Here is a 21953-nt window from a genome sequence, read left to right as displayed (position 1 = left end):
TGTTCCTTTCATCAATTACTCCTACATTCTGCCACCTGACTTCACTTTTACACAAGTTTTTGTGCAACGCATTTGCTACTTTATTATATTTCAATATATTGAGCATTTCTGGCTGTCTATGGTTCGTTTGCGTAAAACAAAAATGTCTTCACATCCTATACAGCAGTCCAAGTACTCTTTTCTCCAGTGTCTCATCCTACTAGTACTCCACCAATGGCAGGAGCCACGCCTAACCGCTTTCCTGCTCCACACTCCACTTTCAGCAAATCTTCCCCTCCTACTTCCTCATCAAAACGTTTGAAACAGGACCCTCCTTCTCCTGACAAACCTGCCTCTCCCATTTCTATGGAACTAATTTTGGAAGAAATTAGAGCATTGCATCCGTTTATAGAGGATACTAACAAGGACATGCAACTTTTGAAAGAAAAGTGGTCAGCTATGGACACCCGAATTACTTTTGTGGAACAGCAAGTTTCGGAAGTACAAACAAACTCACAACGCATTTCTTCTTTGGAAAAGTCTGTTCTCTCCCTTCAACAACATACTGAGGACTTGGAAAATAGAAATAGGAGAAATAACCTCCGTATTTACAACATTCCGGAATCCCTTGAGGGAGATGATCCTGTGACTTTCTTTACGTCTTTTCTTCCAAAGCTCCTGGATATGCCACCTTCCACCTCTCTTAGCATACAAAGAGCTCACAGACTTGGCCCGCGTTCCATCACTTCTACAAAACCTCGTGGAGAAATTGTTCTCTTTCTGAAATTTCAAGATTTGCTGTCGGTTCTCTCAGCAGCCAGATCTAAGAGGCAGGTTTCCTTGCTTGGCCAGAGGGTCTTCTTATCCCAGGACATAGCCAACCTTACTGCTTCACGTAGGAAGGAATTTTTGTCTTTGCGTCCTCCTCTTCGCTCCCTTGGAGCTCGATATGGGTTGTTTCATCCCTGCGTTTTCAAGGTCACCTATCAAAACCGAACATGGACTTTTCAGGATCCTGGAGAACTCAAGAACTTCATTCATCTTCATTCTAATGGCGTCATGGGTACCTCTGTACGTCCCACTGGTTGACCTCTGTGTTATTAGTATTTGTTGTTGCTTCTGATCTCTTTAGTACAATGTTCTAGTTGATGTTCCTTTATTTGTTTGCTTCATGTAATTTCATAGAATTGTTTTATAAGCGGCTATGTGTGTGTTTCTTGCTTGTCTCTCTCAATTTGTATTTGTTCATAAAAATTTTCTTTATTCCCTTCCACAGTGTCATGCTGTTTGCCCTGTACTTCATGTAAATCCCTTAATGGATTTTTCACGTCCTGGTTTGATCAGAATCCTGCTCTTCGTATGGTTCATCTTGTTTCGTGTCACCACCTCCCTACTCCCCTTGTGTATCTCCCCATCAGGTATGTTTTCTATAGTTGTCCTTTTGGATATGTACTGTCTGTTCTCTTTCTTCCCTTTTTCCCCTCTAATCCTCTTCCTTCTCTTTGTTCCTTTTTTCTTTTTATACTCTGCTCAATTCTTGCTGAAGGAGCGCATTCTTCATTTCCTCTCTTCATTCTCCTCTTTCTCACGTTTATGATGTATATGTATTGCATTGCTTTATTTGCTTTACTCGTTTTTTCCCTATTTGACATTTATTTCTTTTTTCAAGTCGTTTATTGTTCTTTTTCTCTATTACTGTTCGCTTTTTTCTTTTGCAGGATGTTTTTCACATGTTTTTTTGGATTTCTCTATCGTATTGCAATGTTCCTGTTTCTATGAGTATTTACCCTGCTTTACCATTTAGAGTTGTTTCATGGAATGTAAAAGGTCTTCTTAAGAGACAGAGGGTACTCTCCCACTTATCTGCCTATACCCCTGATATTGTTCTTTTGCAAGAAATTCATCTCAATGATGTTGAGTCCCTTAAATTGAAAAGGAGTTGGGTGGGTAATGTTTTATTTTCCCCAACGGATAACAAAAAGAATGGGGTTGCCATTTTGGTTCATAAAAAGCTCAAATGTAAAGTTTTGTTACAGGAAAAAGATTTGAAGGGTCGCTGGATCTTGGCTAAATTATTACTTAATTCTATTCCCTTAACTGTGTTCAATGTTTATGGTCCTACCCAACCCGACTGTTTGTTTTGGCCGGTCATCACGAACAAATGTACACAACACAAAGATGATTTCCTCCTTTTAGGTGGTGATTGTAATCAAATTTTTGATCCATTTCTGGACCGTATGTCCACTGTTCGCTTTGTTTCCCACAAACCCCACAAGCAATTTCTGGACACTATATCTCAAACTAATCTTTCAGACTCCTGGCGACTCACGCATCCAGACACTCTTGATTATTCTTTTTTCTCACACCGCCATGCGTCCTCCTCTAGACTGGATTACATTTTTCTCTCTCAACTTCTCACTCAGAATCTTGTATCTTCCTCTATTGAACCTATTGTAATTTCGGATCACGCTCCCATTACAACGGATATTGATCTGCTCCCCCCTCACCCCAAGTCCCCCCGGTGGCGCTACAACTCTTCACTTCTTCTCGATCCTAATTTCTCCTCTTCCTTCCGTACTTTCACCGATGATTTCTTTCTCACCAACTCTACCCCTGATATTTCTCCTCATACTCTTTGGGACTCTTTCAAAGCTACGGCAAGAGGATTTATTATCGACTATGTTTCTCGGAAAAAGAAACAATTTCTTCAGAAAAGGAAATCTTCTCTCACCCATATAAAAAAGTTGGAACATTAGTTCTATACCTCTTCTGCTAAATGCATGTCACCAGATCTGCGCGCCAAAATCTTCTTTTACAAACTTTCTACGGATAATGCCTCATCTATACTTCTTCGGAGTAGTGCACGGTATTACGGAAGTTGTAATAAATCTGGCAAACTTTTGGCGAATTATCTTAAAGCCTGCAAGGAACGCACTGGGATTGAACCTATTTTTTCATTGGATAATACTCTCCTTCATGAGACTGACAAGATTCTTGACCAATTCCAACTTTTTTACCACAGCTTTACACTCCAGAATCTCCCCCTTCTTCCTCTATGCTTCACTCTACTTTCAGAAACTTCCTAAACCATCTACACCTCATTTTAATTTAGCCTCCCTTGATCTTGATCTTACTCTTCACAAACTTTCTGCAGCACTCTCTTCCCTTACTAAAGGTAAGACTCCTGGTCCTGATGGTTTTCCAGTGGCATTCTATTTACATTTTTCTGATCATCTTCTGCCCAAGCTATTAATTCTTTTTCAATCTTTTGCTTCTTCGGGTTCTGCTGCAAGCACTTTTCAAGGCGCTACCATCTGTTTAATTCCGAAAGAGGGCAGGGACCCGAAGTTTTGCAAAAATTACCGCCCTATTTCGTTAGTTAATGTTGACTATAAACTCTTCGCCAAATTACTTGCTTTACGGTTGGATTCCTTTATGCCGCATCTCATCGGCAAAGAACAATGTGGTTTTATCAAAGGTGGGCTTTTTTCTGACAATTCTCGCCTTTTTCTCAATGTCCTAAATAAAGCTCCCTCTCTGTCGTTCCCCTTGGCTGCCATTTCAGTTGATGCTGAGAAAGCTTTTGATCGGGTAGATTGTTCCTTCTTTTTTGCTTCTCTCACTTGGCATGGTTTTAGTCCCAAATTTATATCTCTTGTACCTTTATTATATTCCTCTCCCAAGGCTTCTGTTCTTGTTAATGGTCATCTCTCTGCTTCTTTCAGTCTTCGAAGAGGCGTTCGTCAAGGTTGTCCTCTTTCTCTGCTCCTTTTTGTTTTGGCTCTTGAACCCTTCTTGTCCTCCATTCGCTAGAATACTTCTATCTCCGGTTTTCCCTATGGCGATAACCAGTTAGAACTCTCTGCGTACGCTGACGATATCCTTTTGTTCATTTCAGACCCGGAGTCCTCCATTCCCCCTTTATTTGCTGAATTTGATGAGTTTTCCCTTGTATCTGGATATAAAATTAATTCGGATAAGACAGAAATTCTCCCTTTGACGAAGTTCTGTCTTCCTCATCTTTTCTCTTCTACAGGTCTTGCCTGGAATAGCACCAAGATTAAATATCTTGGGATTTGGTTCTCTAACTCTATCACTTCCTCTGTCAAATTGAACATGTCCGCGGTCCTCTCGCGTATTGACCAATTGTTCTCCTCTTGGAATCCTCTTTTTCTTTCATGGTGGGGTACGTTGGACTCTATAAAAATGATGATTGCTCCTATTCTTATCTACACGATTTCTACGTTACCTGTCCATATTCCTGCTCTATATTTCAAACGACTTGACTCTTCCATCTCAAAATTACTTTGGAAAGGCAAAAAGTCCAGAATTTCTCTCTCTTCTCTTCGTAGACCCACATCCAATAGTGGTGTTAATTTCCCTGACTTCCGTCTATATCATAAATCCTTCTCCCTTCGTCAAGCTTCTTGTTGGCTTTAATGTGAACACTCGCCTTTCTCTCCTCTCTGGCTCTCGTTTGAACATGCCTTTCTGTCCCCTTTCTCCTTTGAAGAGTTTATCCGATTTTCCTCGAAATCGCCTTATTAATCTTTCCCGTTATTCAAACATACTTCTTCCCTCCTACGACCTTTATTCTCCCTTTCATCTACTTCCTGTGATTCCTTTTTACAACAGCCCAGCTGGTACAATTTGCTTATTCTTATCAATATTAGACCTATCTGTTGGTCCTCTTGGAGACAAAAGGGTATTATATGGATTCATCAGAGCTTTGATGGTACTACCCCTTGTTCGTTTCCGATTTTTCAACTTCAATTTTCTTGCCCTCATTCCTTATTGCATAAGTATACCATTGTTATGGGAGTGATTCTCAAGCGTTATTATTCTCTGTCTCCCTTGCTACCCCTTGCTCCTCCTTCTTCTCTCCTGGCATTGCTTTCTACTCTTCCTAAAGCGTCTCTTGTATACAAATTCTTTTCTTCTCCTAACACGGATCGTCCTAAATCTAAAGTTGGACTTTCCTGGGAAGCTGATCTAGACTGTGTTTGGCCCACTTCCCCATGGGATAAACTCTGGCTCAAATCTTTGAAGGTTTCTCGCTCTGCTTCTCTCACTCAATCTCTCTTCTTTCTGTATCACAGACTTTATCTTTCACCTCTTTCCCTTTCTCGCTTTTCCTCTTCTTCTGATTATTCCTGTTGGACTTGTAATTCACCTGATGCTGATCTTTTACACATGTTCTTCTATTGTCCTATGGTTTCTACTCTTTGGAAAAAGGTTTGGCAGTGCATTTCTCAGATTTTTTCACTTTCTGTTCCCTACTCACCTTCTATTCTTTTCCTAGGTACTCTCTCAGAGGCATTTACTTTACCGTCTCCCTCTTCTGGTCTCTTTGACCTTATGCTTGCACTCGCTTTCCAGCATATCTCTTCCAATTGGAAATCCCTTGCAAAGGTCTCCATGCAACACTGGTGGAATTCTATTTGTCACTTTCATAGACTCGATGTTTCCTTTGCCTCCTCCTGTAAACCTCCTCGTAATGTTGAGTTTTATTGGCTTCCCCTCACTGTTTATTTAGATTGTTTAACTACTAAAATGAAACCATTACTAATCAATTCTGAGAATTTTAAACCCCCTTAAATGATTTACTTTCTGTTGTACTTATATCTCATTGTATTTATCTTTTGATGATGTTTTATTATCTCTTTTGATTTCTTCCAATGTTTACTGAGATATTATACAGTTTTTGCAGAATTGCCTTTATTGCCTTTACTTCTTTTATTGCCTCTATGATTCCCTTTCTCCACTTTGATTTCTCCCCCTTTCTCTCTTTCTTCACCCACTCTTTCCCTTTAAAATTACATAAAGTGCTTTCTTGTGCTATAATTTTGACATTAGGAATGTTATGCTTTTTACTTTCCCATATATTTTGTATCTCCCTTCCTTTTGTCAGTTGTTACATTTTATTATATTAATAAAGCTCTTCAAACATAAAAAAGAAGTGTAGTGGCTTTCTTGGTGGGAGGGGAAGTGCGGAAAGGAAAAGGTATGTGGATCACATGTGGGAGTGGGGCAGAGTGCAGGGGTTATGCATTTCAGTGTGTGGGTCTCAGAAGGGACGCTCCACTCACCAGGAAGAGGCCCTGTATCTCGGAGGGGTCCCCTGGAAAGCAGATCTTCTCTGATCCCTGCCATCAGTGTAGCGCCTGGCAGGGATTCACTGCGGGAAGTGCCCTGTTCAGACCTCACTCCTGTCTGCTCCTGTGCCAGGACTTAAAAAGAACTCATTCAAGATACTTCCAAATATTATTCCCGCAGAACACGCCAATCATTTCTCAAAAATTCTGTAGCCTGAATAGCGATACATTGTCAAACCTCTGCCCACCCCCACTCTGTGGCCCTGTTAGGGCTCTGCAGAATAATGCACCTACTGCACTTTTACAGCACTCTGTAGACACACATACATTAAAATAAATAAAAAAATACTATATGCTATATAGCAAGTGGGAGAAAACTTAAGATCGCCAGCCATTTTTTGTGTCGCTCACATATTTATCAGTCCATATTGATCAGCTATTGGTTGATTCTAACTATTGCTCATAAACTATAGGATTTCTCTATTTCGCAGAGGCATGTGACCTTTTAATTGGTGCAGCAGTCAAGTGACTCCGTACAGGGAGCGGTGCACTCTTTTTGTGCACTCTTCCCCTCTCTTTCCGTCCATGTCATCATCTCTATCTTCACAATGATGTTCTCTTTAGACATCCAAGCCTGTGGCTATTGCATCAGCCCAGCTCACAGGCAGTAAGACCCGAACCCAATTGCTGCCAACTCTGTACGCTTCAACGGACGGCCAGACCCACTTCTCACTGGCATAGCAGTGGAGTAAACAAGACGACAAGATGTGTGCCCATTGATACATGGCCCTCAGCTCCGTTGTATGCCCACTGTGGCCTGCAGGAAGTCACATCTACCACGGCCCTGAGCAGTGGGGGAGCTCTCGTGCAAAGACCATTGCCAGTAACAACTATGATTTCCTGCTTTGTGCTGAAACTTGCATCCTAATATCAGATACAGGTGCGGAACGGGGTGAGCAGCTCTGTACAGGTTCGAGCCTCTGAGTCGGCTACGCATCCTGAGATTCTGGGCAAATCACTTAATCACCGTGTGCCTACCAAGAATGAATGCGTAACTTAACTGGTGCTCATGTAAAGCGCTCTCATACCTTCGGTCGAGTTCACACTATATAAACCGGCAAAAAAAATAAAGCTTGATGAAGCTGCGCCACGGCTGCCAAGCCCACTTTAATGTTACAGCACAACTTTCAGGAGAAAAAATATTCACAGAACTGAAGAAACTAATTCACCTTCGAATTCTGAATAGTCTTGCTAAGTTATTCTGCACTCTGCCTGTAACGTAAAGGCTAGCAAAGTAAATGGAATAGGTTTAGTTTTTATAAAGAATTAAAGAACTTTCATTTTCACTGTGCAAAATAATCAGCTTTGATAACTGGAGACTTGATAAACGAGCAAGATGTGCAGAGTTTCGTGTAATAGCTGAGCTGTGGATAATTACAAGACTGCCCTTGGGCCTTTCTCGTTATTGAGATGAGTTCCAGATGCAGTGCTTTGTGCAATGGTGTGATCATTCTTATTAGAGCTGGGTAGAAAACAGTATTATCCGCGGTGCTTGAAATGGACAAGGAGAGAGAAAGACAAAAGAGATAAGAGCACGAGGAGAGGGCGTGACAAATACAAGCTACAAGAGAAGAAAGGAAGTGAAAGGAAAAAGTATCAGAGTGAAGCAAGAGACCAAGGGAAAGAATAATCATGTATTTTTCAGTTGTAATGGGTAAATCAGACAATCAACGCTTCAGATATTGGAGTAATCTAACTTGGTTTTAAAAAGCCTCCCATAATTACTGCTGATTGCTGATGGTCATGTATGTTAATTCCAGTAGCGGTCAGTCGTGGGAGGGCTGCCGGGCGGGGATGTGAGGCGGGGGAAGGGCAGGGTCGGGGGTAGTAAACTAGGGAATACAGCCAAATACAGGTAAGTAAACATATAAATAAATAAAATTTTGTTGCACGCACTGCATCGCCAAATGCGCCTCCCAATGCCCCTCCCCCCGCCCCACGTCACCGCCCGGCAGCACTCTCACGACCAACAGCTACTGGTTAATTCTTTATCCACATAATATGGAGTTTGACGTCACGGTGGGAGTGTGTGAAGAACGACCGGGGGCTGTCCGATCTGCACACGCGTCAGATTCGGCTGCAACCCGGTGGAATGTCCGCCCTGGCGAAGCGGTTAAAAGGGATAGTAGTATGGACCGGGAAGCGCAGCTGACCAATGGATGCCCACGGGGAACCCCTCGCAGTGGCAGAGTGGTAATGTGATTGCGGGGCAAAAGCCCTTCGAAAAAATGCTGCTCTGGTATTGGGTGTGTCATTTAAAATTTGGAAGACGGCCAATGGGTAACTGGGGGGTGGCCAAATCATACTTGGGAGTGCACTGACCTCCTCATCGATTCCCACCCACCCACACCAGATTATGGTAGTCTCAGACATAAGGACAGGGGGGAAGGGTGGAGCGTAGGCAGCACAGAAAGGTACCCACGAAAAGAGTAAATAAGATAGAGGAGGTGCTCAAACAGTGCCCTTGCCATGCCTCATGGCAAGGGCGCAGTTGACAGCACACAAAGACAGCCAGAAATGTAGGGCTGCCCAGCCAGTGCCCTTGTGATGCCACACGGCAGGTGCTCGGAGGAGCAAGCGAGGGGTCAGCATAAATAAAGGCCCTTGAAGCCTGGGCCAGGTCTAACGGCCACCCACTAGGTCGGTAACAAGAGAAGCCTAGAATCCATAAACACTGGAATACTTGGAGAACTGACCATTGCTCTGAATTTGTGCTGTCGGCTAGAAAGAAACAGAACGAGTGGCATATTATTATTAAAAAATGCATATTATGACAATACATGGGTCGCGAGTGACCAAACATGAACGTTGTGAAATGTTGATCCATGCTTTATGTATTATGCAATAAAACTGCCGCCTTTTTACACCATAACCTTGTGTCCTTCAAAATGTGTGAGGAGAAGGGGGTGTAATGAATGGGGGCCATGAAATGGTAAGGGAGAGCGAACTTTCTAGAGAGGAAATCGCCTCCCTCTCTGGAGCTGGGAGGAGGGGCATTGGATGAAGAGAACACGTCAGAGCTGACCAGCCAGTGTTATTGACATCACCCTACGCACATCCGCTGAGAGATCATTCTTAAATATGTGGAAATAAATATGGCAGTTTGCCTGGGTGCTCCCGTGAAATCAGGACGCCGCGTACTAAGAGATGGGAACATGCTCACCCAAAGACACTTAGGACCTGATTTAGAGTTCGGTGGACTGGTTATGGATATACCGTCCACCGTATTACAACTGCCATAGGCCATAATGCACCTGTACTACGGAGTACGGGATATCTCTCTTGTTTGTGATGGAGTATACTGTCTCTTATGGCTTGACTTTTCATAATTTACCTTCTAGTGCCTGACACCCTACAGCCTTTTTATTACACTATGGAAGGTGCCAGGAGTTACAAGTGCATCAAAATAACAGGGTACATGGTAACCTCATGGACCTTGTGTGTTTTTGCACAGGATCCGCCACCAGCTATCAGCAGTTGGAGTCTCTAGGTGAAACACAGAGAGTATAGGAGGAATGAGCATGAGAATTGTGACTGCAATTACTCTTCTGCTGGTAATTCCTCATCCTAAGAGGAACCTAATTATCCCACCTGTAATAGGCCAGTAATCCCTAAGAGAGTTACCAGTACTGGCCATATGACCAGGACCTTGGTATTGGGGCCACTGGTCTCTCCCTTTTGCCAGACCTTTTGCCCCCCATTTATACTCATACGTTCATTTTGAGCATTGTTTTTGTGGATACATAGCCACACCATCTTTTTAGCATGGCCACATACAGTCTCTCTCTTGCCATGTGTGCATAGACTAAGCCTTGCTTATCTTGTAATTTGGCGAAATATGACTTCTTATGCGTACAAATGTCCTTCTGTATTGCCTTTTCAGTGATACTTATTTAGTTTCTGCAATTTGCATTGAATTTGAATTTAAAATACTTGTATAGCGCAGCGTTCACCAGACGGTTTCTTGGCGCTTTGAAGGCATAATAAGCAGGAGCGCAGCAGCAGATGGATTACTGCAGGAAAGCCTGATTGAACAAAAAGGTTTTCAAGCCCTTACGGAAGAGGGAGTAGTGTTTGGTCGACCGCAGATGATCGGGGAGGGAGCTCCAGAAGGTGGTTCCAAGAATGAGAAGTTGGCCCCTCCCCACTTTTTTCGCTTGTAGCGGGGTACCTGTAGAAGGGATTGAGAAGATGAGCGAAGCTCTCTGGCGGGGACATATTCCTTTATCAGGGAGATGATAAAGGGCGGGGCTGATCCCTGGCGTGCCAGGAAAACCATGCAGCCAGTTTTAAAGAGGGAACGTTCCCTGACAGGCAACCAGTGGAGCGCCTTTAGTAACGGAGTTGAGTGGTGGGAGCGGGGGAGGCCGTACACTAGCCAGGCCGCCTGGTTTTGCACCAGCTGGAGCTTGCGTAAACTGTAGGCTGGAATGCCGTTGTACACGGCATTGGCGGAGTCCAGCCGGGAGATCACTAAGGCAGACATGATCAACTTAAGTGCCAAGGGGGAAAAAAACGGAAGACAGTGCGAATAGTGCGAAGGGTGAAAAAGCAGGAAGAGACGACAGAGCTAATTTGTGGGTGAAGGGTGAGGTGATTATTCATTTTAATGCCTAAGGTCTTAACTGTAGGAGAGGGAGTGGGAGGGGATCCTAAGGAAGAGGGCCAAAATAAAGAGTTCCAGGGACTGGAAGAGCCACCAGTGAGAACCAACTCGGTTTTATCCGGGTTCAACTTCAGATGGTTGTGGCTCATCCAGTCCCTGATGAAAATCATAATAGTCTGAAAGTTAGAGATAGAATGGGAAGAAGGAGAAAGGTTGAAGACGAGCTGGAGGTCATCCGCATAATTGTATACGGTGACCTCCAGCTGCTGGAGTGCGAAAATTAGAGGATAGATATAAAGATTGAACAAAAGAGGGGAAAGAGAGGAGCCCTGGGGAACACCACTTGTGATCTTGAGTGGAGTTGCCGTGAAATCCCCCAACCGGACAGCCTGGGTGCGATCCCTCAGGAAGGACGATAGCCAGACCAGGGCTGAGCCCCCGATTCCCGCCGCTCTGATACGTGAAAGCAAGATGGAGTGGTCCACCATATCAAAAGCGGCGGAGAGATTGAGGAGCACCAGGGCCTGGTGTTTATTTTGGTCCATGCCCTCCCTGAGGTTGTCCAGGACCGACACCACAACGGACTCAGTAGAGTGCCTAGGCCAAAAGCCTGCTTGACAAGGCGCCATTGGCATGTATGTATCAGTGTATCAGTGTAACTATAATTTAGTAACTTGGCATCTCCACTGTAATGTGCTGTAGTACCCCTGGGCCATGTTTGTGCCATGTTTGAGCTTCGTAAAAGCACCACTATGAAAGAAACAAAACCAAATAACTACGTAAACAAAGAATGGCATTTTGGGGCTCCCAGGTACTGAGAGGAAGGGCACGGAAAGACAGACTCAGCTCGGTTCCTGGTAGATAGGTGTTGGACCCGGCCCTTTTGGCAGGTTCACCCCGAGACTTTTTGCTTTTTCCTAGCCTGTTTCTGGAACCTTGTGGTGGTGATTTTAGGCCTCTGCGCACTTTTTCACTGTGGTACAGTGTAAAGTGCGTGAGCTCTCTGTGTATGTGTGATGAGTGACCTGCCCTCCCATAGGAATGAATGGGGAATATGTATGCCCATGGTAGTTCCTGATGTGTGGCGAGTGCAGGGTCGAGTATGGTATGTGCGAACTCGCGAGATTGAATGCTGCGCAATGGTATATGCGGCATGACTGTGCCTAGTGTAGAAGTGCCACTTTTATAAGTTGGCATATTTGTGTAATTTGTGTCTGGCGTGTGATTGGCTGGTAAGCCTGGCCCAAGAGTGCCTGGGCCTGCTTGTGGATTGACTGTCTGGTTTGAGGGTGACAGGGACTGGAGAGCCCCCAGGAGGTTGTCTGAGTCAGCCTGTGGTTGAAAGGCTGCATCTGCTGCCAAGGAAGTGGGAGGAGATAGCACCTGGAAGTGAATAGTGCTGTGCCTGCCTGACCACAAATGCTGGCTCCACCTCCCGCTGGGCGACTGTCACCTCTGCCCCTCACACTGAAAAAAAGAAGGAAGCCAGGAAGCCCAAGGGCTCCAGCAACACCCAGAACTGGTTTAGACCGGGCTCAGGGCCCACTTGCACAAAGACTTCAAAGACTTTTAGGGGTATAAGAGAAGGGCCCCTGACAACAGAAACTTAGATTCTACAATCAAGAGGAACCTCTGCTGGAAGAAGGACCGCTGGAGAACTGAAGGAAGATTGCCTTGCTGTGTGCTCTAAGGGCTGACCTGTTCTGCTGACCAACTGAAGCTGAGGAGAAGAGGGACTGTGCTGTGTGCTGTGACCCTGCTTGCTTGATCTCCAGAGACTTTGCTGTGTGCTGTGTCTCCTAACTGAATCTCCAAGGGCCTGAGAAGAGCTGGCCTTCTGTTTTGGAAGCCCGAGTTAAAAGGTTCCTAAGCATTGCCAAACTGCTGAGGAGATCGTGTGGTGTTTTGCCCCAAACACGTGTTTCTGCTTTCCAGCTGTGGGAGAAGATCGCTGTGCTCATCGGCACAAATTCAGGGGTGAGAGGAGGCCCGTGGTGCCTCCCTGCGTACAGAATCACCCCCGACGATCTGCTGGCTTGAAACGGTCCAGCCGCGACCTGTGGCCTTGAAAATCACCAGCCAGCAATTCACCACCGCGGCCCGGGGGCCTGAGAGAGACCTGAAGCTGTTTCCCCGCTCAGCAAAGCCGCGGAGAAAGAAACGAAGGGGCCGCGACCTGATTGGTCGTTCAATATCAGGAGCCGCACTCTGATTGGCCTTTGCCATAGGCCTGCCCCCGAGAGCCGCGCTCCGATTGGCTGCCTGGCTACATCGTGAAGAAGGGCCTGCCCCGGGAGCCGCGCTGCTACTAGCTGACTCCCGGGTGAGGAAGAAGGCTCGCCGCGAAGGCAACGACGTGATTGGGCCGCTGGAAAGGAGCCACGTCGTCACCAAGGAGGCTCGTCTGGCAGAGTCGCGCACTGATTGGTCCGCGTCATCGGGACCGCGGGGAAGCCGCTGGAGCCGCGTGTTGTTCGCCGAAGCCGGGGAAGAGTGACCCGACCTCACCGAGGGAGCAGCAAGAGTGATCTCTGCCCCTGGCCTGTTTGTCCCTGCTCGGAGAGCCGAGCTAGCTCCCCGCCGCTCCCTGAAGTGCAGAGAGCGGGCGGAGGGCTGCCGGGACCGGCCGGGGCTAAGTATAAGTCTGCTCTGCTCGGCACGGTGGTGCCTGTGTGATCATCGGTGAGACGCGCTCGCATTGCTGGGGCTCAGTAGTTTGAAGGGCTGATTATTAATTGAATAATAAGCTGGCATTGCTGTGGCACATCATTTAAAGAGCTGATTTAAGCATAGATCGGTGATATTATTTTTAGCACTGATTTGAAGAGACTTGAGACTATTCTTTTTATATTAAGAAACTTCCTGATAATACAAGTACAGACGAGCCCCGAAAGGCTCATGGAGGCATATTTGGCGCAGTACTGTTCGAGGGCTAGTGAGAGCCCATGCCATAGTTTGTTTGTTATCCCAGCTGCCCAGCAATTAGTGAGAAGCTGTACCGTTTAGGCCCCTGACATTGAGACACAGGGCGTCCTAGCCCCAACAAGGCCAGTTGGCCTAGGGACTGCCACAGGTAGTGGCTAATGTGATTTTATTTAGGCGCAATGTGATTATCTATGTGATGATAATTGCCTAATGTGAGTTTTGCGCAATTTGATATGGTGCTAGGAAATGTAATGCATTTAATATGATTACGCACCTTGATCTTACACCTCTGAATATTTTTGGGCATCATGTGTTTTTGCTCTATTGAGATGTGTCCTGGCACCTCTGAATGTTTTATGCATCATGTGTCTTCCTTGTTCTTACACCTCTGAATGTGTTTTCATGCAAAAAGTGTTTTTGCTGTGTGCTTACCTATGTGTGTTTAGATTAGTGAGGAGATTACCTACTGTAGTCTTACTGGTTTGGGCCTAGATGTGATTTCTGCGCTAATATGCTTTGTGCTGTTATGATTATGCTATTATGCATTATGTGTCTTACCTACACCTCTGAATGTTCTTATGCATCATGTGTTAGGTGTTCTTGCTTATACCCCTAAATGTATTTTATTCTTAGGTGGTTGTTCTTTCCAGTACAGGTGGTCCTAGTGAGGTCCTGGTTCCATGCGTGACATTCTCCTAAGGTGGTTAGGGTTGCTTAGGTGGTACTTACCTGTTACCAGTAGTTACTGGTTGTGATTTATAACTGTTATTTTGTGCTATACTTATTCTAAGTTCTAGAAGTGCTATTTCTAATAAGTGCTGATTCTGACAGTGGCCCATGTGGCCCTGTCCTGGTGTAAATAATCCCTCGTGAATATTGCCCGTGCCAGTTGGCACAATGTACATGTGTGACTTCTATCTGATGTGTTTTTACAATACAGAAGATATTTTTATATAACCTTGTGTGGAGTTCCTTTTGTGGTGTGCCTAGGATGTTGTTGCTGGTGTGTGCTGGTGCAAATGCTTTACACATTGCTTCCGGTATAAGCCTGTCTGCTCGTGCCAAGCTACCAAGGGGGTGAGCAGGGGTTATCTTGATGTGTGACTCCCTTGTCCTGACTAGAATGGTGGTTTCTGCCTAGCTTTGGCATCAGCCTTAGCCAACCAGAAATAGCCAGTTCTAACAATAGGCTTTAGTGTTGTTGCACCTATAGCAGGGTGGTATATGGTTGCTCCAAAGTTTGTAGGAATGTGCATTAGATTAACAAATGTTCATAATAAAGAGATTGAGTTGTCTTATATCATCAGCAAATGTTGGTTAGACAAGATCCCAGTACTGCATCTAAACCCCTAAACCTCTGAAGTTACAGAGGCTGTCAGCAACCTAGAACATGAGCATTCTTATACCCAAGGAATTAATGGAAACAGGTCTAACCCTTTTGTTTGTCACTTTTGCATGCCCAATAGGTTACAACAAGAAGAGGCAATAATACATTTTCAAATGTTTATTGAAAAGATCTAATCCTTGTCAGTGAAACATAAACTGCAATAATTAGACAGATGAGAGATCATTGGTATAAGCATTATTAGAATGGTGAAACACACAAATAATTCAACCATGATAATTGTGCCTCATGTTACTTCAAACTAGCTCTAATATCCCTACTCTGGTGAGAGCATGATGGGAGTACCATTCTGCCAGACCTTAGTTGGACAAGATCTAACCCCATACCTGGATGTAAACTCTCAGGAAGTCAGCATCAGTGCTTTAATGAATGCACTCCGTCTCAGTGTGCACGCCTGCACACATCCCTGCTTGTGCAGCAATCAGCCTTCTTACGATGAATGTTGGGGCCTGTGAAGCTGCATCTCAGTCACAGCTCTCAGCAGCTTCCATGATAACTCCAGTGTGAAGTGTCTGTCACTGAATTGAAAGCGGACGCTGTTTGAATAATAAAACACTGACCTAATCGCACTTTGGTAGAGACCCATAATAACCTCTTTACTGATTCTAGGGGAAAATAGTTGTCTCCTACAAGCACATAATAGAGCAAGGACATCAGGTTCTACCATACGTGTCCCTGGAACTAACAGTGCAGACTACAGAAAAAGTAAAAATAGATGCTTGCATGTCATTTTCTTATATTAGAGAAAAGATGTTCAAACCACCATCTCACAAAGATGCTAAGTTAAACTGAATACTAAATATAATCTCTGTAACAAGGGAGAGTACCCAAGAAGGACAAAGTTAGTTTATGTGTGTTCATAATGCTGACCGAATAAAGGTGTAATAGAGTGAAACAACGCTGGGTGTCTTGGCCACAAGTGGGTAGAGGAAACTACTGTGAAAAAGGGGTAAATGGCTGATGTTCAGTGGTAAATGGGGCAAGAGAAGAAGCTGAAGACACTAGTATGCAACTCTTTGATGAATTGACGGCCAAGACATTAGTAGAGGTGTTCTTTTACTGAACTAGAACACGGAAAATCACCTCACATGATATGGAAACCTGTGGAATAATGAACTCTTCTTTGTTGTGCATATTTTCTGTTATGTTTTTGTTCCCTTTATTAATAATAATAATAATAGGGAGATTTGTAGAGCGTATGGTGACGCCGACGGCGTGTCCCCGCTCTGAGATCCTAGTGCAGGCTGGAGGGGAGGGAGGAGGAACACTATTGAGAGTAGAGAAGTGTTTTCAGTTTAGCTCTAAAGGTGGGCTCTGAGGGGTCCAGGCGGAGCGCCACAGGGAGTTCATTCCAACTGGACGCTGCTAGGTACCTAAAGGACCTGCCGCCCATCCTGGCTTTGGACACCTTAGGAATGGCCAGGCGACGCGTGCCAGATGATCTGAGGGAACGCACGGGCTCATATTGTGTCAGAAGATCTTGCAAGGGGAGGGGTGCCGTGCCGTTGATGATCCGGTGGCACGTGCAGAGTGCTTTAAATTTCACCCTGTTTCTCACCGGGAGCCAGTGGAGTGCTTGAAGCGCGGATTTTGAGGCTGATCTTCTAGGCCGTCTGAGGACCAGCCGGGCTGCGGCATTTTGTAAAACCTGCAGACGGTTTAAGTTCTTCTCGAGGGTCCCCAAGTAAAGCAGGTTGCCATAGTCCATTTTGGAGGTGACTAAGGCGTGCACAAGTGTTTGGCGGGCTTTGATGGGGAGGAACTCCAAGACCTTCCTCAGGGTCTTGAGGGTCCCAAAGCATGAGCCAATCACACGGTTGACCTGAGGTCCGAAAGTGAGTTTAGAGTCGAACCAAACACCGAGATTCCTCGCCTCCTGGCATGGGACTGGTGTGGGTCCTAGGCAGGGTGGCCACCACTCTGATGTCCAGGCTGCTTGGTCTCCCCCCACCACCAGCACCTCGGTCTTGCCTCCATTGAGCTTGAGACAGTTGGTAGACATCCAGGCAGCAAGATCTTGCATGCATGCTCTGAAGATGTCTGGCGACAGACCGGGCGCTCGCGATAGGGAGATGACGAGCTGTGTATCGTCAGCGTACGATACCATGCGCAGGCCGTGACTTTCCACTATGGTAGCAACCGGCGCAACATAAAGATTAAAAAGTGTCGGGCTCAGAGACGAGCCCTGCGGGACCCCCTGATCGAGGGCCACTCGCTCTGAGTAACAGTCACCCAGTCTGACTTGGAAACCACGTCCGGATAGAAACGACTGGATCCATTTTAGAGCTGCGCCTCCTACCCCTCCATTGTTCAGACACTGTAGCAGGATGGAATGAGCTACAGTGTCGAACGCGGCGCTCAGGTCTAATAGGATCAGGGCCATGGTGTGGCCCTCGTCAACACCCTGCCTGATGGTTTCGGTTGCCATGAGAAGAGCCGACTCCGTTGAGTGTCGGGGCCGGAATCCAAACTGGGTTGGGTGTAGGAGACTCGTGTTCTCCACAAATTGCATTAATTGCAAGTTGGCCACCTTCTCTGCCACTTTGGAGAAATATGGTAGAAGGGAGATGGGACGCAGATTCTCCAGCTTATCGAAGCTGATATTGGGCTTCTTGCGGAGGGGAAGCACCACAGCTTGTTTCCATTCCATAGGCAAACTGCTGGAGTTGAAAGAAGTATCCAGCAGATGCCTAATGTATGGTTCGAGTGTCATCAAGCTGTCGGCCAACCGTTTGGGAGATGATGGGTCCCGTGGGGAACCTGACTTTACTGATTTGCAGATTTTGATCAGGTCTTCTCCTGGTGGAGTGGAGAATTTAAGCAACAATTTTTGTCCCTCATCCTCTCTATCCTGGATTTTAATCTCCCTTCCTGCCACCGGTTGGATAGGGAATGCTGAATAGATTTTGGAAACTTTGTCGCTGAAATACTCAGCAATGCGATTGCATGCTGTGACTGATCGGTCCTCTAGTCCTGTCGAGGATTGAGGGACAGCCAGGTATTTGTAGACACAAAATAATTCCTTGGTTGAGTTTTCAGCATCCATAATTCTATTGGCATAGTAGTCCGTTTTAGCTTTTTTGATTAGATTGTGGTACAGCCGTCTGTTAGTGAGATATTTTTCTCTTACTAGGCTGTCATAGGCTAACCGCCACTGCCTTTCTGCCCGTTTACAGTTCTTCTTGGCACTCCGTAGTTCCTTATTGAACCAGGGTGCCGTTCTTTGTTTGCGACCACCCCCCTTTGAATGGCCCAAGGGGGCCGTGAGGTCAAGGGCCGCAGTAATACGAGCGTTGAGCAGTGTGTTTGCCGTATTCTCTACATTTTTGAGAAAGCTCTTGGGCCTATAGTACCCGAGTAAAATACACTCTGCTGATTCCTTCAGAATCACTTTCGGATTTGAGTTTTACAAATGCCTCACCATCTAGAAGAGACGTCTTCTCCAAAAGCAATATTAAGTGTATACACATTATTTTTACCCTACACAGAATAGTTCTAGCTCCTTATTACCACCGTTCTAGTAATCACTGAGGAGCTACCAGCACCTGAAAGTTAACCACAGTAACCACCAGTTTTAGGGCAGTTCTACTCACTTGACTGACAAAAGCCCTTCTCCTTCATTCCACTTTTTAAATACCTGTATGTGGTGAGGAACCTGCAGATCAACGATGAGTCTAGTCATTTTTAAGTTTTAAAGTGAAAGTTTATCAAAATAATTTGCAATGATAACATTTAAATGAACAACAGAAATCATTAAGCATAAGATCATAGATCCTGAAAAAAGAAAAATATAATAAAACATCAGCAGAGAAACATAAATGATAGCAATAATATAACAAATGCAAAATAAGCAATACAATATTCAGAGGAATAAAATATAGCATAATAAAATAGGATAAACATTTTTTAACAAAACTACATCATGGAGGTTTAGTTACTTCTTCAATGCTGGGGTTATAAGAACATGCAGTATGATCAGATTTATCTAAAAAGGAGGTGACTGGGGGCAATAGGAGATCTTGTTTAAAAGCTAACAAAACAGGGTGTATGTAAGTCCTATCAAGTCTATGGTGATAACATACACCATACCACCATGCTTGAAAAGATACTTGAGAAGAGTCTTTCCAAGATTTGGCAATCTACTGGAAAGCTACTGCTAGAAATAAATCAATTATATAAAAATCACCAGTTTGGGATGACCAATAATCAGAAACACTACCTAGAAAAAGATTAATAAAATGAAAAGGAGAGTGGGAGTTACAAATTAAATTAATCTGTTAAAAGTCATACATTTGGGAACATTCAAATAACATATGTTTAAGATCTGCAAATGGATGAGCACAGGACCAACACTTGGGTGGAAATGTAGGATCTAATTTATGGAGTCTAATAGGTGTAATAAATAATCAATAAATATACAAAAACAATGTTTGAGTTGTGTTAGCCGCTCTAGAAGACGTTCTTATTTAAGTTCAAATCTTAGTCCAAAGGGAAGTGGGAAAAGTAGATTGAAGATCTATTTCCCAACAAAGTTCCACTTCAGTTGTATCTCTATTGACTGGAATTGGAGTTATATGCTTATATATTTCAGAAGCAGAAGGTAATGTGTCTAATAATTTGCAAAGAGGAGAAGAAGAGAATGAAGATACTTGTTCAGAAGAGAGATTGTGATAAGCCTTTTGGATTACTAAGGTAAGTAAGCTATATTTATTTTCATACGAGGCCGGAAATGAAAAAAGAGTTTGAGCTTCAGAAAAAAGAAGACTAGAACCATCCTGATATAATTGAGATACTTGTTTCAATCCCTTAGAATACCAATCTTTCCAAAAAATAACTCTGTTTTTGACCTTAATCAAAGCATTATACCAGATAGAGGAAGCTAAAAATTTCTCTTTAGATGACTTGAATGACATAAAAATAATAGAAAGAATCCTGCATGTATTCTTGAAAATTGGAAGAGACAAGAAAGAAGGTTTAGATGAAAAAGATAAACATTCTATCAAGGAAAAGGGATTGAAATAACATTTCTCCAGGTCAATCCATAAAAGTATAGGCACAACATCTTTGTCTTGGCATACAAATGCAGACTGTTTAAGACATAATGCCTGATGATACTTGATGAAGTCTGGAAAATTAACACCCTCCAGAAGGTTTGGTTTTTTAAGTTTACACAAAGACATCCAAGATTTTTTCCCATTCCATAAAAATTTGGACAGAAATGAGTAGGTTTAAAAAAAATAATGTATGGGAATATTATAAATTAATACAACAGGAACAAGCATCATCTTGATGGAATCAAGACACCCCACCAGGATAAAAATAGGGGATTCCAGCGAGATGTAAGATCAAGTAGGATTGTAGAGAAAGAGTTCAAGTTCAAAGTGATAGAATTCTTAACAGAATCTGAGAACAATAAGCCAAGATATTTAATTTGGTTTGGATTAACAATGAGTCTAGTCTATTTCATACAAATGTTCATGCATTTGAGAAGACCTGTCCATAGAAAGGTGCGTACTACAGACAGAAATCTGTCTTCAGTGGATACTCTCTGCTAAGGCCTTCTCTGACAAGTTAACAAGACTAGGGAGGGGTTAGAGCCTAAATCACCCTCCAAAAGTGGAAAGGGCATTCAGGGCCTTCAGCATTGTACTGTGCATGAGTGAGCAACGTACATTGAAGCATGACTAGCCTGGTTTCATGAGACACTTTAATTAGGAATTTTGCAGCATTAGGGAAAAGAGTGCAGCAAAATAAAAGGAATGGAAATAGAAAAGGGGGTTAATATGAACAATATACTGGATAGAACATGACAGAGGCTCCTTATCAGGGCGCAAGGAAGGAAGATGGTTGGAGAAGTTGATATCAGTACAAAATTGTCAAGAGTTAGTGATTGACAAGTTGCATAAGGAAGTTGATTTGGGGAGGTTGGCTGCCACTTCCAGTACATCTCACTGGAGATTTGGTGATTACACCATTGTGCATATTACCTAAAAAGTGAAAGGGGAATTCAGTCTTAGGCATTAGCTATCGTGCCTGAGGTTGGACTTAGTGAAAATACTTTATTGCTCTAGCTGACTAGTAGGTGACTTGAGGCAAACACGACAGTGGATTGTGTGATGGAATGTTGTAGAGGTATGGATCGGACAATTGTGGCATAAAATCGACTTTTGACTGTTACCTTTTCTCTCCATAGGCTTCTATCTTCTGTGCAAATAAAGTGCTTGTTGACCAGGTTTAACCCAAGAAGAGCATGTGCAGTCTTCAAGACTTTTAATACATTTTATAGAACAAACATTCAGGAGTTGTGTGGATCTGCACATGAAGAAATAAAAACCTTTTTAGGGGTTCACTGATACAACTGGTCCTTAAACCAAAAAATAAGAAATTGGCACAGAAGCTGTAATATCAAAATAATGCATTTATTAACCTCACATGAGGAAGACTGTGTCATACAGTACCCTCAGGCCGCTGTATGAGACAGTTTAAGGAGTACAGAGAACAGGGACATTATATATGCATTTGTTGCATAGTCAGCATAAAACCAAGGGGAGGTCCTGGCACGTACAAGCAGAGTTCTTGACTAATATGGGTATACAAATTTTGCTTGCTCAACAAAGTGGGAGAGGGAGACATTTCTCCTTACATCAGTGAGAACAACCTGACAGGTATACACTAGGAGCAGGTGCATTCTGGCAGCTACAGGTCTTTCTGACCATGTGCAAGGCTCTGGAAGAGGGAGAAAGCACATGGCGAGCACATGGCTAACTAAAATGGCTGCCAAGAACAAAATGGCTTAAGTTCATGCTGACAGCGATTCCTGCAAACTTTAACAAACATCCTCTATGGAGATAGTGCAAACAGGGATGAGTAATGCGTTCAGCTG

Source organism: Lissotriton vulgaris, chromosome 3_1 (assembly GCF_964263255.1).
Source record: "Lissotriton vulgaris chromosome 3_1, aLisVul1.2, whole genome shotgun sequence".
NCBI lineage: Eukaryota > Metazoa > Chordata > Amphibia > Caudata > Salamandridae > Lissotriton > Lissotriton vulgaris.
Note: the sequence above shows the minus strand (reverse complement) of the source record.